A 19240-nucleotide genomic window follows, 5' to 3' on the forward strand; every position below is an offset into this window, starting at 1 on the left:
GTGAATGTCCCTTTAAGGCACCTGGACAGTAGAGTAGTAGTGTGTGTGTGTGGTGTCATCAAGACAGCAAGACCATAACAACATGTTGGCTGTTTTGCTCAGTGAGTCGGGGAGAGAGAGAGAGAGAGAGAGAGAGAGACACTGACTGCTGGTCTCTGTAACGATGGATGAAGAACAATAACTATGTCTGTCACTACAATCCATGTATGGATTTTTGGAGCAAACAAATGGAGTCCACTTTGTCGTTAACCTGTAGTGGGAAACAGGTATTTCTGTGGGCAGCCATGTATCGAGCGCCTTCGGGGTGGCAGGTACTTCGGAACAAAGCAGTGGAGGTCATCGGAGATTGAGGTGTCGTCTGGGTTCTATCATGGAACATGTGGATTTTGTAAATTCTCTCTACATTCTCTCTACACTTTCTCTTCAGTCAGTGGTTTTGCAAAAGCCTTTGCTCACATTTCACCTGATGACTTGCTGAACTGAACTTTGAGAACTATTCCTAGACTTGGAGTTTGGGAATTTGCCACACACACACTTTGAGTTTATTAGTTTTGGGGTTAATGTTTAATATCTTTTTGTTTTTACTTTGCTTATTATTACAAGTAGTTATTAATAAAAATAGTTTCTAACACTTATATGTAACTCAGTGTTGTTTCTATCGTTGCTGGTACGTAACAGTTGAAGGGTCCAGGACCTGAAATGTGGTGGGAGAGAAACAGTCGAACTGCTGAGAGCTTCCTGCATTTTCTGTTTTTGTTTTGGATTTCCAGCATGTGCTGTTTTGATTTTTGCTCCACTTGTTAGAACATGATGGTTTGCTATAGGGAACAATTCAGGCAAAGGGTTGTTGACTCATTTGAAGGTGATAAAGATGTAGGACTTTGTGGAGAGAGAGAGAGAGCAGTGGATTAGTTTTTGGATTGCTCCAGCAATGTGCCATTGCAGTGCAATAAGCTTTACAACATCCAGTGGTGGTGTCCACTTCTCTCATCTAGTCCACAAAGAATTGAAGTCAGATTTCCTGAATTCGTTGTCTTAAAATCACAGTGTATTGTAACATACATAGGCTTTGCCTAAAAGAAAAAAGTCCTTTTATTGTGAATTTTTTTTCATGTTTTCTATTTTGTCGGGGCATTTCAGTGCATTTGCAAATATTATACATCATGAAAGATAATAGAGCTGTATTTGGGGGCTATGTTTATAGCTGCATCTCATAAGTTTTAACTCAGTAAGGCATTTTGAAAATTAAATTTGAGATTATAATAATACTGGCAAAGAGCAACAACAAAGCTCTTTCACATGTGTACCTTTCAATGTAAATGTGGTTTATGGTCATACAGCACGGACACAGGCCCTTTGACCCAACTGGTCCATGCTGACCAAGATTCCCATCTAAGGTAGTCCCATTTGCCCATGTTTGGCCCATATGCCTCTAAACCTATCCTATCTATGTACCTGTCCAACTACCTTTTAAATGTTGCTAATGTACCTGCCTCAAGCACTTCCTCTGGCAGCTCATTCATGATACTGACCACCCTCTGGGTGGAAAAGTTGTCCCTCAGGCTCCTATTAAATCTCTTCCCTCTCGCCTTAAACCTATGTCCTCTGGTTCTTGATTCCCCAACCCTGAGAAAAAGACTGTGCTCATCCACCCTATCCATGCCCCTCATAATTTTATACCCCTCTACAAGATCACCCCTCATTCCCCCAAGATCCAATGAAAAAAGTTCCCAACCTGCTCTGTATCTGTGTACTTACTGGAAACTTATCGTGTACAGCAGTGGTCTGAGGAGATTCCTAGCCCCAGGAAATGGAAAAAATAACAAAGTAACTTGTAAAACAATACCCCTTTGACCAAGTTATTGTTAGCCCTCAAGCTTTGCTCCATCTGCCGCAACAGCCAGGACCTCCCAGTGGCCACCCACTTCAATTCCACATTCCACTCCCATAATGACATGTCTATCCATGGTCTCCTCTACTGTCACGTTGAGGCCAGACGCAGGTTGGAGGAACAGCACCTCATATTCTGCCTTGGGAGTCTCCAACCTGATGGCCTCAACATTGATTTCTCAAGTTCTGGTAACCCCACCCCCCACTCTTTTGTCTTCCTTTATTCCTGTAGCTCCTTTCCCCTGTCTTGATGACCTGCCCATCTCCTCTCCTCCCCTCCTCCATCCTTTATTCCATGGCCCACTGCCCTGTCCTACCGGATTCCTCCTTCTTCAGACCTTTGCCTCTTCTACCTATCACCTCTCAGCTTATTGTATCTTCACCCCTCCCCCCACCCATCTACCTTCCCCCTCTCACCTGGACTCATCTATCACCTGAACTCACCTATCCCCTGCCTGTGTGTGCTCCTCCCCCTCCCCCCCCCCCCCCCCCCCCCCCCCCCCCCCCCCCAACCCACACCCCCCCAACCCACCACCTTATTCTGGCTTCTGCCCTCTGCCTTTCCAGTCATGATGAAGGGTCTTGGCCCAAAATGTCAGTTGTTTATTTCCCTCAATAGATGCTGCCTGACCTGCTGAGTTCCTCCAGCACTTTCTGTGTATTGCTCCAGATTCCAGCATCTGCAGAATTTCTTGTGCCCCCACAGTTATACATCGCTTTTGTCAGAGCTGCTATATTGTGTTCCTCTTGCCTGACCTGCTTTGAAATGTTATCAGAGCTGGAACTCAACAGAATCTTTTCTATTTCTGTTGCTGATCAGTACCAAAAGGTAAGGAATGTTCTGAGTAACTGGCTACAAGCCCCTGTAGAAGCACTGCATGCAAAGTTCATGAATGTCTGTGGCTAAGGCCTTAATCTGATTGAATGGTGGAGTAAGGTCAAAAGACTGAACAACTGAAGGCTTCAGACTCAACTGAGTTGGCATTGCACTTCTGCCAAGAAAAGTGTACCACTTTTGTGAGACTAAATATAGAAGACATAGGTTTAGGGTGAAAGGTGAAAGATATAAGGGGAATCTGAGGGGGAATTTCTTCACTCAGAGGGTGGTGCAAGTTGGAACGAGCTGCCAGCGGAAGTGGTAGATGCGGTTTCAATTGTAACATTTTAGAGAGGTTTGGCTAGGTACATGGATGGGGGGGGTGTTTGGAGGGATATGGTTCAGGTACAGGTAGATGGGACTAGGCAGAAGATCAGGTCGGCATGGACTAGGTGGGCTGAAGGGCCTGTTTCCATCCTGTAGTATTCTAAGACTTGAAAATGAGGTCAGATCTAGGAATCAAAGAAGGTGAGTGCCAGTGGTTTTGGTCTGATCAGGGTCTGTCAGTTGGTTGAGGAGGGAAAGTCAATGAAAGGATGAGGAGGAATTGTGTTGATTGGAGGATTGATGGGGGGGGGGGTGGGCAACATGTACTATGATGGGGAGGCTGCAGGTCAAAGGTAAGCATGAGATATTCTTAGTGGGGTCTTGATCTAGCATTGTGCTACACATTCTAGGAGTGATCAACAGTGACGTTGCCTCCAATAATGTGGTCTGATTTCCATCCACTTCAGAATGAGAACTGTGTGAGGAATGAGAAAACTTCATGCACACCTGAAACGGAAATGTCAAATATGCAAGTGCAACTTGTGCCAGGGACTGTCCTGGTGAATTTATGAAGTAATGCAAGACAACCTGGAAATTGGCAATATTACATTTTACTTCATGATAAGTACACTTTCAGTCAAATAAATTGACTGAAAGTGTACTTTCAGTCCAATTTGTAGGCTGTTCCACCAAGAGTGAACTGTATAGACCTGGTTTACAAAACATTAGAACATAATGGACTACATTAGGCTATTCGTGAGTATAGCATTTGTTTATTCCACAGTTTTGGACTGTGTTCCTCGTCAAATGAGTAATTTAGTAAACAAATTCTCACATATTTCACCAAGTGTATACTTGCTGCTTTAGTCAGGAAAAACTATTAATGTGGTTAAATTTTCCTTTCATGGATAATTTTTCTTCCCCTATAATTAATGACCTGCTAAAATTCTCAGATGCTACAGCATCTTCAAAGCCTTCAATTCAATTAGCAAGGAAGGAAACGCAGGAAAAAACTGTTTCATAACTAAGATTGAGAAAGGATCTTAGGCTAAAGTGTAGAACTGTTTGGTAAATTAGAGTTGTCTGTGTGCATTGCACGGGCCACATTCTTGGGTTGACTGCAAGCAATTATGGTAACAACACAGAGTCATTTAAGGAATTTGCTGCATGAACACATTATTCATAAAGGCATGTAAACCACAGGTGATTTATAAACTGCTGAAGAATCTGTTCAGCCACAGTATACTGACATCATAACGTGTCAAATGCTCTTGGGAAACACTGATGGGGGAAACCCCTACTGGTTCAGTCACAAAGACTGGAAAAAATATGACTTGTTTGCTAGTCTGTGCCCACTGTCTGGGCAATAGTTTGAATAGCTGCAGTACCTCTCTGCAACCCAGGATTAGATAAGGTGAAATGGTGCAGGGATCCTTGCTCCTAATTCAGTGAAGCTGGAAGCCCACATGTGTGGATGTTGAAGGAGGAAGGATGAGGAAGTTTACTATCTAATACTAATATCACTCTGCTGCCCTCTCTTCTTAGCCCACTCTATTCCATTGCCTTAAATACTTACACACATTGGGACTACAGTAGGAAGGTGGGACAACAGCAGTAAAGTGGCTACATTACTGGACTAGTAAACCAGAAGTCGGGAATAGTTATTTGGAGACACGTGGAGAATTTAAATTCAATTAATTGCTCAAATAAATCTGGTGTAAAAGGGCCAGCTTTAGTAACTGGGCTGATGAAACTGCTGCTTGTTCACTAATGTCTTTTCAAGAAAGGGAATCTGCTATCTTTGCCCTGACTTTTCTAAAGGTGACTTTTTACTGTCTTTTCAAATGGTCTAGCAAGCCACTCCTCCTACGGCTTAGCAGGCAAACTGCTCCAGTTAAATAGGCTTCTCAAGGGGAGTTAGAAATGGGAATTGCCTGCAAAACACACATCCCGAAATAAACTAAAAGAAAACCTGTACTATTAAAGGATGCAATTCCTTTTGCTTTAACCATTCCCGGTGACAAATAAATTTATTATGAAAGTTCATTCCAAAATTCTCTACGGTAATAAAAACTAAAAATGCACAGCAGCTTGATCATTAACAAGAGTAAGAAGTTACATTTTATGTAGTACCTTTGACATAAAATAAAGCTTGAACTAGGCACCACACTGGCAACAGCAAGAACTTGTATTTATATAATGCCCTTAACTATTTATGGGGCAAAGAAAATAGGAGATGAATCCAGTTCTGGGACTAAAGGAAGATTTTATGTCATTAAAGAAATATATTAAATGATCCAAGATTTTGTTAAAACTCTTTTTCAATGAGAAAAACTTAGCTTCTCTTTCTTGTTCTAATTACTAATTTAAGACGCACACTCTCATAAGAGTAGGAGAATGTGCAGTCAATAATGGATTAATTACAAATTTTCACTATTTTCTGTTTAAGAAGATAATTAAAATGCAACCTGAGTCAATGCAACATTGAATCATGTACTGCAAAATATAAAAATCCACAGTCTGGTCTTTTCACATAGGGAATGTTTTGGGAATGCTACCTGTGCCTGTCCATTCCCTCTAATGGGGAAACTACCCCTAATTGACATTTTACTATAGTAACTTCCAGAGTACTTTGCTGAATTAACCCCAGGTACATTGTGATATGATCTAAGGATTAATTATGAGTTATGAATATTTAAGATTGTTATCTTTTCAATTCTAGGAATCCATTAAATCGACTGGTAGAAGGACATTAACAGATTTTCCATAAGCCTCTCCTTTGGTTTAGAAAAGCTTGAATATTTCAGTAGTTATGGTTTTTAAGGCTTTTACCAGCATATGTTCTCCCACCTTCAATAGTTACCAATCCCATGTGTAAATTATGTCTTCAGTCTCTGAGGTATTTAAGCTGAACAGGTAAATTCAGCTGGATTCAATGTCTGTAGTTTTGGTTGGAAGCTTCTCCTGCTACCAGGTCTCCACCAGATCTATGACTGGATACCAAAACAAGCTTCGTTTTGTCTGGAGCCACTGTTCACATCCAAATATTTGTGTTGTCTCCCAATTTCAGTGACAGCTGTTTTTTATTTCCAAGTACTGAATGCTTGCTATTATTGGCCTCCCATGTAGAGTTTGGTTAATACATCTTGATGCCATTCCAGTGTACTTAACACCAGGGCAAATGGCAAATATCCCCGGGCCTCTGCCAGTGGTTCACTGCAACTGGTTGTTAGGAAATGTGGGGTGGGGACAAAAGTCTCCTGTAGCTTTATTTTAACTCCTCCCTGAGGAAGTATCAATCATTCCCTATTTTGGCACATCTCGGGTCTGAAACCTGCCCATTTAGGGAAATGTAGTTACGATTCCACCACATCCTGTCTCGGAAATACAGCGATGCTTTGTCCCATTACAAACAACCTCGCTCAACGACCACTTAAGTAATTCCATGGAATTCGTCAGGGATTGACAAATGGCATTAACTTTGCCAATTTAAACTACAGCAGTAAACATTTATCCAAAATTGCTTTCTGTGACCACTAACTGAATGCCAACTAATTCTGGCAGACTACTCAAAGATAGTGGATTGAAACCATGTCATGACTGACAAAAACTGTCAACACAGAATAAAAATATGGAGTTATAGTGGTGGTTAAAAGAAATTGACTGTCTTGAAAACCATCCCAAAAATTATTTCAATACCACAGTGGTTTTAAGGAGACAGTAGGAAAATAAATCTTTTAATTCCATTAATCATCTTTCATCGCAAATCAAATTGTGTAAGATAAAGCCTTGTCATCAATGAAGATGTAGGTTTTGGGTTTGCAGGCCCAGTCCCTCTCCTTATGTTGACTATTGGTCTATTAAATGATGAATTTGTTCATGGTGTGGGCTGGGGATGACCTTTAGGACTGGATTGCCAGGTTGTGTCTGAAAATTCAATTGCATAATGCTGTATTTTTTTTTCAATGCTTTCTCATCATTCACAACTGCTACTGAGGGCTATGCCCACGGTTCTGATGATGAAGTGAATTCTCCTGAAGTAGAAAGGCTCTCTGACTTCCATCATGCAATAATAAAACAACAAAATGTTGCAGCCCTTCCTTGGTATTGGTTTATTATTGTCACTTGTACTGAGGTACAGTGAAAAACTAGTCTTGCATACCGTTCATACAGATCAATTCATTATACGGAGCATTGAGGTAGTACAGGGTAAAAATAATAACAGAATACAGAGTAAAGTGCCACAGTTACAAGGAAGTGCATTGCAGGTAGGCAATAAGGTGCAAGGTCAAACAAAGTATATTGTGAGGTCAAGAGTCCATCTCATTGTATAAGGGAACCGTTCAATTTGTCTTATCACTGTGGGATAGAAGCTGTCCTTGAGCCTGGTGGTATATCTTCTGCCTAATGGGAGAGGACAGGAGAGGAGAGAAGAGAGAATGACCCGGGTGGGTGGGGTCTTTGATTATGCTGGCTGCTTCACCAAGGCAGCGAGAGGTATAGACACAAGCCTGAAAGGAATCAGAAACATTAACACTGATAGATGCTGTGATCTTAACATACACTGTAAAACATTTTACCTTGCTCTGTGGTTGCAGTTGTGGCTTCTGCATGTAGAATATAATTAGGACTTCCTCAGTGAAATGGGGCCACTTGATGTATTAAACCCTGCTCCCTAAAGTCTCATCTTCAAAAAGACCACCTGAAAGAATTCTTTTCTAAGAAGATTGCTTTGCTTAGAGTTCATTCTATTTGAAGGACCCACTTCTAGAACAACAATGCTTTTTAGCAGCCTCAAAGGCACACAATCCTTTCATCTGCTTTGTCAACCCTTGTAGCCTTCTACAAGATCTATAAGTGCTAAATGGTACCTTATTCCAAGTTAATCTGAAATTAACCTGCAAGCAATGAATAGCACAGATAGCACACCTTTAAATAGCACAGATGGAGATAGGGTGGGGATCCTTCATGCTGCTCAATGTTGGGGTCAAAACAGCATTGTACATTGATATTCCCATTTACCTGCTCTTTTGATGTGTGAAAGTTTGCACATGCCAACATTTCCAATATAGTGATCAGTGCATTCAATGCCATGAACACGTGCTTTGGAATCAAATGGGCCTAAACAATGAGTAGGTGAATATTGTTGACAAGATCTCTAACTTGGTTTTCTCTCTTGGATCTTTTATTACTTGTGGGTTGGTACCACCTCCCTCCCCAAACCAAAAAGATTCACCAAATGCATTTTGTTCACTGGAGCAAGAGCAGACGACTGCTGGCTGTATAACTCATCCAGTTTGAAACCTTTGAAAAAGCAAATAAAATAGGAACTGATATATTCACACACCATCCATTAATTAGCTTTACTGAACTTCCAGTTTTTAACTACCTTCTTTAATCTTTTAACTGGATGCCAAAAATTGTTGTGTTATTTTGATACAGAAGTAAAACACTAAAGATGCTGGAAGTCTGAAATGAAGATGGAAAATGCTGAAAATACTCAGCAGATCAGGTAGTATCTGTAGAAAAGGAAGCAGAATTAACCTTTTGAAGTTGTTACTTAATTTGGAAACTATCTGAAACATGTGGAGCTCTAAATATTCAGGACTGCATCCAAGCTCATGAAGGGAAAAGCTAAAACATTAATCAAAATTTGCAAAATTGTTTTCAGAAAGTTAGACGCGAATAGACAAGAATAATAGAGCTAAATCTTCCCATCCAGTTTGAAACTCTGGCCAACTGCATTATTCCTACAAGGCTTCACATAGCACTCTACAGCTTACTAAACTCAAACTAGGCTCAAAGGTTTCAGCTAGTCAGCACTTTTAACATTTTTGTTTCAAATTTACACTTCACATTCCCCAGATAATCTTCAAATTCTGCATATACACCTTTTCCAAATGTCCTTTTGTTTCCTAATACAATCGATTTTGATGTTGTAACATTGACCCCTTTTGTTATTTAACATCTCTTGTCTTCCACCCTACTATGGATCTTGCATGCAATAGAAAATGAAGGAGATGCTCAGCAGGTCAGGCAGCATTGGTAGAAAAAAAGGTTTAGCATTTCAGGTCAATGACCTTTCATCAAAACATTATTGTTTTCTCTTTTTAATATCATATTTTCTCTAAGTTTCATGAATCTTTTTGTACAATATAGTTGAAGATATCTTTAGTGTATGATCTACTCCGATATAAAAGCTGAGTATCTAATTAACTGGGCTTTCCATTACTTCAGCTTGTTTATTCATGGTAGGGCAGGAGATTATACTCATGATCCTTTCCATTGATGAATCCCTGATCTCTGCTGTGTTGTTCTGGGAAGGTGCCAAGTGGACATTATGGGGGAAAAAGAGCAAAATTGGAGTTATTATAATCGAGACATCCTGTTCCTCAACAACCAGACAGGAAGTAATAAATGAGATTTGAAGTAAATAAGAAGGCATCTGTACTACTGTTAGATAAGCCAGAAATGTACTTTAAGAACTTACGATTCAGCAACAGACTGGATGACATCTAATATGCTTGCATTATAAAGAACCGGCTGTAGCTCAAGCAATTATTCATGGCCTACACTTTCAGGACGTAATGCTGAAAGTAAGGCACTGTGAGGTACAGCAATTTGATTGAAAATTGTTGCTATCATTTGCTCAGGAAGGGAATCAAAATTAATAAATGGAGAGTAATGGTTATGCAAGGGTGTAATCTAGTTGAGTTGAATGGTTTAAATGGACAATTGAATATCTGGGAAGGCATTTTAAGACAGTAATGTAATTGCTGACTTTTGAATAAACTGCAAATGCAGTTCTTTGAAATCAGTCCAGTGTCTAGTGTGCGTGCGTGCGTGCGCGCGCGCGCACACACACACACACACACACACACACACACACACACACACACACACACTATATATAACATATGCGTGTATTTATTCATCTCTGCATTCCAGTAACACTGACATGTGATCAACTTCTCTCTCATAGATGATTACTGAAAAATTTACTGATAAAATGAATTGTAGTCAATTATTAGTGCAAGTGAGATTCATAATTTCTACCATTCAAAGTACAGTTTGACAATCTTGATATATATTTTCTTAATATACTCTATCATCCACAAACAAATAATATGAACAACTTTGAAGTGAAGTTAATCTTGTGAACGAAGATAGGAAAACAAATGCTTCTGCTTAATCACTGACTGAAAAAGGTTTTAGCATTTATGAATGCTATTCTGTTGCCATGTTTTTCTAGCTTGCATCTACTTTGAACATTTACTTACTACTGAAGATTTTAGCTTCCGATACGGTTTACAAGAAGTCAATAAGAAACTGTTGGTGCAATATTGAGATTCTGCTTCTTGATATCCTTTGCATCATAGAAGTAACAATGTCTCCCTTGAGCAAATTGTACATCTGCAAGTGTGATGTGATGTGATGTCAGAGCACAGATATTTACAACACACCTATGTGATTATTCGACTCCCTTTGAAATACCATTTAAAGAGCTTCCATTTCAGAGAATTTGACAAGTTTGAGCTTTTTTTTGAAAAGGATAAGTTTAACCCTATGCTAAAATCAGAGAAAGAAACTTGTTTAAATAGAATCCAGATGAAATATTACTGATTTATAGGAAAATACATAGATGGCCTGGAGGCACATGATCTCATTAGCAAATTTTCAAGGAGTCTAGACTAATTTATGTTTACAGTTTATGGGCATCACTGGCGTGACCAACTCTCATTGCCCATCCAAAACTGACCTTGAGCATGTGGTGGTGAATTGCCTTCTTGAACAGCTAGTCCTTTGTGAATGTATACCCACTGTACTGTTGAGTAGTGAATTAAGGATTCTGACCCAGTGACTTTGAAGAAAAAGCAATTACGTGTCCAAACAACACACACAGAGTGCTGGAGGAACTCAGCAGGTCAGGCAGCATCTATGGAGGGAAATAAACAGTTGACGTTTGGCATCGTGACCCTTCATCATTGAAGTTCCTCCAGCATTTTGTGTGTGTTGTTCCAGATTCCAGCATCTGCAGAACCTCTTGTGTCTCCATTATGTGTCCAAACCCTGGAGGGGAACAATGGTAGTGGTTTGGTGATGCCCCTCCTATCCTTTGCACATTCCCTTTAGTTGGTGAGGGCCATGGATGCTGTCAATGAAGCGATGCTGAGTTTGTGTTGTGATGTTTGCAGCTGGTATGCACCACAACTATGGTGTGATGATAACAGAGGAACTGAATGTGGTGCTTGGGTGCAAGCCAGGAAGGTTGTTTTGTCCACAACAGTTGAGATTTGCTTGAGTGTGGTTGGAGTTTCACTCTTCTTGACAAGTGGAAAATATTTCTTGTTGCCATGTTGCTTTCTTAATAGGTACCAAGTACCACCTTATAACTATTACAATATAAAATAAAAAACAGCAAATACTAAGCAGGTCAGGCAACATCTATGGAAAGGGAAATAGAGTTAATATTTCTGGTCAGGGATCCCTTGTCAGAATGCTATAACATTATTCAGCGTCAAGCCCAACTGTCACGTAACATAGCTCAAGAGTAACTAAACATTTGTAATCAGTTTGCAAGCTAAAGCTATAAGTCCTGATTACTCTGCAAGCAGAAGTTTATGTTCCTGGGGTGCATGGTAGGTGGGCAAAAACAGAAAGAGTAATCACTATATTTACAAGATCTTTTTGGACTTGTTCTTGTTTATATTGGAATACTCCACAGAAATGAAGTGCCCAGACATTTAGTCAGCATGAAATATCTCTTCCATTGCTATCCACAGTCCTGACCCAGACACTTGAGGGGTCTTGGCTCCCAGCCACAATGTTTTCTGGATTGTTATTGATGTCACAGAATGGGATTATGCAGAGCAGTTCTAGTACTTGGCGGTCAAAATAAAACATAAGTTATCACCAGATCGGCCAATAACAGCACAGTTGCACCCAATTCTTCAACCCTAGATGAGATGGACAAATTATCCCCTGACTTATCATCCCCTGACTTATGAAACCAGGAGTTCACAGGCTTTGAATGACCGTTAATTTTAACTACAAAATTTAGAAAAATCTTTTAATTTCTACTGAGTCAAAAAGAAGATCTTGAAGGCAGCCTTTCAATGGTTATGAATGTATACAGTGGGGATACATTCACAAGGACTAGTTTCTCGCTTCTACCTGGTGCAGCTCTTGCACGAAAGTTCACTTTGACCATTTCATAAATGACTTTATAATGGAAGCAGATCAGAAACATAAGGGAAAGGAACTGACAAAGCCACATAGGATAAGATTACATCCTGCACTGCCTCTGCAGCACAAAGCAATGACCCAATCTGTGTTTGATTAATCCTCAATCCACAGGAACTTTTGGTTGCCTGGCACTTTAATTCACCACCCCATTCCCCACTTTTCTGTGTGTGGCCTCCTACACTGTTACTGTGAGGCCCAACACAAGCTTGAAGAACAACACCTCATTTTCTGTCTGGGCATATTGAAGCCTTCAAGACTTGATATCAAATTTAGATAACTCGGCCTTTCATTCTATTTGTATCAGAACTGGCCTTCTCTGCCTTTCATTATTTTGGCTCAGTTTTTCTTTCCATTTTGTTTCTTCTGTAGTCTGGCCTAATGGGCACATCTAACAGCCTTACATTTGCAACACGTTACACAGACAAAGACCTGCTCATTAACTGCCTCATTAGGTCATCCAGTCTCATCCTATCAAAGATATTCTCTTTGATCGATCCATTCCCTGCCCACATCTTCCTGGTTACCTAAAACTAACTTGTTTTCTCTCATTCCTAGTTTCAAAGAAGGGTCTGTACCTGAAACAAATAGCCCTTTGTCCTTCCACAGATATTGCTTGACTTAGTGTTTCCAGCATTTTCTGTTTTTATTTAGATTTCCAGCATCTACATCTTTTATGATTTTCATTTACTTTTGGAAACATGTCATCCTAACAGCATGTAGAAGAGGTAAAAGCCCAAATCAGGAGGACAATGGGATTGCAAGTTTATTATTATCAAATAAAAATATAACTGAATAATTCTCTTCAATTTCAGGACTATCTACGGCTTTGATACAAGCAGTCCAGCCAGTTTTAGAAGATGCCAATGGCAAAAGTAGTTAAATTTTTTATTTTTCTCCCTTCCAGGCTGATAAACAGATTCTTGGCCAAGGAGATAGGCGGTGCAAGAGCAAGAACTATGGCTGTTTTTAAAACCCTTGAGCTGGAATTAAAGCCATTCCATCTCTGTCTCTGTCTGGCACTGCTGAAGTGACAGTTCTTCCAACCTGTCACCCAACAAATTTTCCATTAAAAATAAAACATTTTTATATATTTAAAAGAATACTTCCTTATCAATTTAGGCACCACCCTCATCACACTAACTAGTGGAATCAAGAGCTTTCATTTAAATTTGGTGCACTGAAAATACTGTAAAAATATTTCACCTCATTTTTCAATGTTTTAGTTTACTGGATATTTTTCTCCTTTCCTTTTCTGAGGCACGTTTTCCCCTATTTGTCCATTAGGCTGAGCAGATGGACGAGCTGCAACCTGTGCTTGCCTGAAGGCAGCTCTGAAGCCTCTTACTGCAATTTGTGTCAGACTGCTCTGGAGGCTAATCTCGTTCCTCCTTCTTCTCCCCTCCTCATTACCTGAAGGCAAGCAGCTGGCATTCCCTTCCCTGAAGTAGCACTTGGTATTTCAATACCACTTTGCTGCCTAAACTCAATTAAGCATCAGATAGGCACTAGCTGTATGTACACAAATTAATTCACTACTATTATAGCTTACTTTTTGTGGAACTGTCTAACAGCAGATTTTGCAAACAGACTCTGCTGCCTGTTTGCAGCAGGTGTATGTTTTCAGTAATCTGTTGTCATTGCCTAAAGGATTCATATTTGCTCTATTTACAGTACTCTGGATTCAATGCAGTTTCACGCTCTGCTACAACATCCAGGAAGAATATTAAATGTAGACTCTGTTGCACAGTAAAACCTTTTCTTTGGGGTACAATATATCAAAGTATGTGGTTGAAAGACTTAATGTGTTGATTTTCTCAATGGCAATGCATTTCTCTCTCCACACAATTTATTTTACATTTAATGTAATGGCTTTTTTTTCAAAACAAAACATCGAGCATTATCTATGGCTTTGAAAAGAAAGTAATCATTTATTGTATACTAGAATACCAACATTAAAAGGTAAATAATATTTTTAGTTCATTGCATGATTTAGAATTGCTTTAATAACATTGGAAAAAGAAACAGCTTCCGATTCACCAGAACCCATAACCAAATCTACCTATGACTGCTTACTCAGTCTTGTTGAGAAGCTCTAAATTACCACAATGGACACTATTGTGCTAAACCACATGGATTTAGAATGCTTATAATTAGGCCAGGCTTTTTCAAAGCAATTGCTATCCAGCAAACAATAGAAAGCCTTGAGAAAGCAGTCTTTTTCCATGTGTTTGATGTTGGCCTTTTCTTGCCCAGCAACAGGATTTTTCAAGTAGACCTGAGAACTGGTCAAACAACATTGATGTCTGTGATCTGAACAGTAGGAGGATATTTAGGACTGCAGTCCATTAAAGAATTCATACCTAGCTACCATTCTTTGTAAGATTGGTGTCAGCTGTGGCTCAGTGAACGAAAATGTTGCTTCTGAGCTAGAAAGTTCTTTGTTTCAAATAAACTTGAAAACAATAATCTGGATGAGTACTTTAGTTCCATCCTGATGGAGTGCTGCACTGTCCATGGGACTGTTCTTCAGATAAGAGGTTAAACTGAGGCTCCCCTGCTTTCTCAAGTGCTCATCAAAGATCCAATGGCACAATTTCAAATTGGCTAAAGGAGTCATCTTCAGTATCTTCAATATTCTCCTGATGAATGTTTATTCCTCAAATAGAATCAATTCAAGAAAAGAAAAAAAATTGTAGGTTTTGGAAATCCAAAATAAAAACAGAAACTAATAACCATTCTCAGAGAAAGAAACAGAGTTAACGTGTGGTTGATGACCTTGCATCAGTATTGGAAAAGCTGCAGAGAAAAGGAAGGGTGGAAATAGAATAAAGATAGATGTGTGGACCAAGAGAAGACTGACTGATGCAAATGGTGATGGTAGAGTTGATTGAGGCTTTTCTTCCCTTTCATCCGCCCTCATTTATCTCTTTCTTCTATAGATATAGACATTGCCAGACAGATCATCTACAATTAACAACCCTTCACTACCTTCTCTTGGCCAGTACCACCATCTTGATTTTGCCTGCTTTAAATGACATTTAATTTAACTGGTTTAAAGGTAGAGAACAGTTATCAAGACTGCTTTTTATCATCTACGAGAGCAAAATATTTTGGTGTTCCCCAGTACATTTGTTCTACTTTTGTTAAACCAATAGGGCATTGTCAAGGATTGACATATCTTAAGAGCACCCAAAATTCAATGGTTCAATCCCTGGCTTGCACTGGGTTAACTGATCTCATCAGTGCTGCAATTGGGAGATTTTGCTTCAGCGTCTTAGACCAGGGAAGGATGAAACCAGGCAGGTTTCTACTCCTACAAGTGCCTCTGTGATTGCTTGTCCTGCCAGCACTCGTTGGCTAAGTTTTGATGCTGCAGACACTGTGATGAGGCATCCATGGAATGATATTGGAAGCCAAGTCACCAGCAGAGAGGGATGGTTGAAAATTGAGGGAAATAATTTCCAGAAAGATACTTCCTCAGTTCTGCTGATATCAACTTTAGTGAGGTTCAAATGCAAAACATAACTAATATATTCAGCCACAGCTATTAATAATTAAACATATACTTTCCTTTGCAGAAAATCAATTATCTAATGTGATAATATTAAGAAATAAATGTTTGTTGACTGCAATTTGTATTAGTGAATCATCATAGCATACAATAATTTGTTTAAAATAAACATGGATCGTAATGAAAGAACTTTGCCACATGGTAAACTTGTTTGAATAGAGATAAGTATATTTAAATTATTGGTTAGATTAGAGTTAAGTTATTACAGCCTGTTTTTGTTGCCTCACCTCAGGAAGGATATTAAGGTCATTGGTGCGATGTGGGCAATAAAATCAGTAGATAGGTCCAAGGAATAAGGTGCATTAAATTGGAGTTCTTCTATTCAAGAGAAGCAGAAATTAACAGAGTTGTTCAAAGTTATGAGAGGTAGACAGTTACTGGTCATTGAGTGAGAAGTCAGACAGCAAATATTAAAGATCTTCACATAAGGAATAGTGGAAGAATTTTGCATAGGGGTTCTTTATTTTCACATATTACAAAGGATTTATGGCACACTAACAACTGGAGGCAGACTCCTCCTGTTTCTGGCCTCCTTTAGCCATTGTGCCACAGATACACAGCACAAGACCTGCTGTTCTTGGCCCCCATGCTTTGCCTTCACAGATCTTGTCAGGATTAGTAATGGTGGCCACTTTCTGTAATTTATGTAGGGTGCACTCTCTACCTGTTCTCACTGCTTTAGACCAATGTTACATCCATCAGCCCCAGATTTGGCATGCTTTACATGAACTGAACCTTTTATACCCAATACATCACAGGCACATCCCTCCCCACCATTGGTAGTATCTGCCGGAGTCGCTGCGTCAAAAAGGCAACATCATCATCAAACATGCATCAAACATCCTCCTCATCCAGGCCATGCCATCTTCTTGCAGCTACCATCGGGCAGCAGGTACAGAAACCTGAAGTCCCAATCAACAGGTTCAGGAACAGCTACTTCCTGTCAAACATTCGGTTCTTGAACCAACCTGCACACCCCTAATCACTACAGTTTAGCAACACTATGACCACTTTGATCACTTTGCACTAAAATGGACTGTTTTTGTTCTAATTCTGTTCTTTTTTTGTAAAAATTGTGTAGAATGTATGTTTGAGTTATTTTTTTCTTGTGGATGCTGCTTATATGATGGTATTGTGCCTGTGATGCTGCTGCAAGTAAGTTTTTCATTGCACCTGTACATACATATACTTGTGCAGATCACAATAAACTCAACTTTGACTTTGATGTTTAAAATATCGGATAACTTAGAGAAATCAATCTTGCTGCTTCTGGTTTATTTGTCTGCTCTGATGCTGGACCACAGGATGGTCCAGGTTTGTTCCCTGCACAGTGTTGATTCTAAGGGCAGCAAGAACAAACCTTGGCTTAATTCTTGTCTAGCAAGTGAATGGGGAAGTCTTGTTTCCAGCATCAGATTATTCTTTAAATACCTTGGCTGAAGTATGTTGTATGTGAATATGTGCGAGTGTGATTCAGGCCCAATTTCAACATTCCCCACAGTCAAATAGCCTGTCAACAGTCACTAGCCAGGCTTACCATGAAAAATGACAACTTGGCAGGATATCAGTGGCTGCCAACAGCATGCAGAACAGTATCTCTGCAAAGTAACAACCTTCAGAAGAGAAGAAAATCCAAGAGGGGAACTGTTACAACTTGCTGTTGCACCGTCAATTGTACTGCTTGAGTTAGTGTTTTGGAGTATAGATTGCATGCAGTATTTTAGAGCAATTCATATTGTTAGCACTTCACAAATGGACACAGTCACCATAGCCTGTCAAGACAGTTCATCACTGATTTTTACCAAACACACATTCAGCATTGTGAAAACAGTGTCCAGATTTTGAACTCCTTATTGTTTTAAAGCCAAATATTTTGATCAATCATTATATCCTCTGAGGGACTGAAATAAATAGCTATTTATTCAGAAAGATAGCATGACAACTGGATGGGAAATTGAGGCACTTTTCATGCTTCCTGACTTGCTGTGTGGCGTACTCCTAGACAAGTGTTAATGCTGCCAAGGCTGGCTAGACTGACTTGCATTGTCCTCACTAAGTGTCAAACAAATCAAGCTGTTTAAATATGGCAATAATAAGACATGTTTAAAATGTAGTTATAAATATATTTTTGGCTAGAAACTAAAACAGTCCCCACCTAAAAACACAACTGATAGTGATTATTGCACCAGACTTCTCTTCATAGTCCTCAACTCCAAGATCTGAGGAATTTACCACCTTCAGATTCCCCTTAATCCAACCTTTTACAGATTTTAAATACTGGGTCTAGAGTCCAAGACACTTAATTATTTTCTTCAGCTTTGCATTAGGTTTAGCTGGATGCTTTGGTTTAAAAAAGAAATTAGTGTTGGAACTACAAATGCACGGGAGAGAGTGTAGAACAAGAGGCTTCACAGTAGGACAGAAATTTGGCAGAGAACCTAGAACCAATGGTTTTTCAAACCATTAGAGCCAACCCAAATTCCACTGGGCAAGGCCATGCAGAGAATACCTGTATTAAGCCCAACAGAACTCTTATTAATCAAGAAAATGTGTGGATAGACCACTTTAGCCTGTGGAAAAGGAGCTATTGGAGAAGATTTTCTAATATTAAACAGCAACTTGTAAATGGTACCTCAATAGTGTAGCAAACACTTCCACAAGAACATTATCTAGGCTGCATGCCAATCCATTTATAAAGATATTAGGACAGATGTGCAAAAAAATCTGGTAGAAGGAGTAGGGTTTATGGAGCATATGGAAGGAGGAAAAAGAGGTTAAGGCATGGAATTTTCAAAACTTATGGCTTTGACAGCTGAAAGTATGATTGCCAGCTAAATTTAAGGATGGCCAAGAGATCAGAATCAGAGGAACACATAATATATATTTGAGAGGCATGACGCTGGAGGAGATTACAAATATAGTGTGCGGTTGACATGGTTTGTAGAGAGATGTAGGGAGAGGGGATAGCTGAAACCACTAAGGGATTTTTATATTTGCCAAAATAAGTGGCTTTTATTTTGGTGATCTTAAGTATGAGTCCTGATTGATGGAGGTTGTGGATATGTGAATAATTGGAGTATAGGCAGTTGGTCATATCTGGAAGGTACACAGAACCTGACTATTTGTGAGCTTCTCACAGTGGTCCTTGGGGTTTCACTCCTGGTGTTGGCCACTGTGGCTATCTGCTGATTTGGTATTTGGAGGAACTCCTAACCCCCTGATCACAGGATGTTTCTTTTACCTTACATCTGCTCCACCGCAGTGTCCTGTGGAGTGACCGAAAACCTTGGAGCCTGCTGTCTCCCATATGGTGCCATTCTTCAGCCATTTCCCTGTACCAATCCCTGCATGTGATCCACCCACAAAGAATGTGCCCTTTAAGCTGGCTA

The 19240-nt window shown here is 39.7% G+C and overlaps 1 protein-coding gene across 1 annotated transcript in view; it reads left to right on the forward strand.

Annotated features, from left to right (window-relative positions):
• Window positions 1–19240, forward strand: part of LOC127573617 (calpain-5-like) — a 110909-nt gene that overhangs the window by 25572 nt on the left and 66097 nt on the right. The window lies entirely within an intron of this gene.

Source organism: Pristis pectinata, chromosome 8 (genome assembly GCF_009764475.1).
Source record: "Pristis pectinata isolate sPriPec2 chromosome 8, sPriPec2.1.pri, whole genome shotgun sequence".
Lineage (NCBI taxonomy): Eukaryota > Metazoa > Chordata > Chondrichthyes > Rhinopristiformes > Pristidae > Pristis > Pristis pectinata.